Here is an 853-nt window from a genome sequence, read left to right as displayed (position 1 = left end):
CCCCCCCCCTTTTTTTTTTTTTTTTTTTTTTTTTTTTTTTTTTTTTTCTTTTTCTTTCTTTTTTTTTTTTTTTTTTGTTCCAGTGTTATTTTCCCATTTGTTACAATTGTATATGGAGCACTTTGCTTCTTGCAGGAGTGTTTTGCGCATGTTGCGCGCGAGAGCAGAAGCGCACCTGGATGACGGTGGACAGGCTGCTGTCTCTCAGCTGTGCGCGACACCGACTGTAGAGTTGCTCATGTCGGTTGCTTTGCTTGCTTGTTTGTTTGTTTGTTTGTTTGCTGCAGGCACGCGGAGATCGTTTTCTTTTGATGTTGGTCTGCGGGCTTCTGAGCGCGAGGTTTGAAGAACAACAAGGTAAATGTTTTCAGATCTGTGTGAGAGGTGTCAATTAGACACTCAGGTGACCCAGATTATTTGGAGTACATTATTTATATTTATTATTTAAAAAAAATAATTGCAGCATTTAAAATGTATTACATTTGTAACATATTATTGTTGTTATTATTATTGTAATATTGGTGGTGCAACTGAGGCGCATGTGCATCAAGGGGAAATTTATATTTAATAAATCAAGCAGTTTATTATTATTATTATTATTATTATTATTGTGTTTTTGCTTTCTTTTCTTTTTAAGAGACTAAGTCGACTTTTTTTTTTCTTTTCTTTTTTTCTAACGCTGTCAGGCTGCTCGTTATATTCATGTGGAGCCGGGCCTCCAGCCCACATGTCATATGGGAATGGTTTCCGTCTAGTTTGGCTGAATAAAGGCGGCTCTATATGCTGGAGCCTATTAAGGATCGGTGGTGACGGAGCAACTGCAGTCTGCTGGGAGAGCGGCGCGGATCAGTTT

Source organism: Poecilia formosa, unplaced genomic scaffold, assembly GCF_000485575.1.
Source record: "Poecilia formosa unplaced genomic scaffold, Poecilia_formosa-5.1.2 Scaffold56, whole genome shotgun sequence".
Lineage (NCBI taxonomy): Eukaryota > Metazoa > Chordata > Actinopteri > Cyprinodontiformes > Poeciliidae > Poecilia > Poecilia formosa.
Note: the sequence above shows the minus strand (reverse complement) of the source record.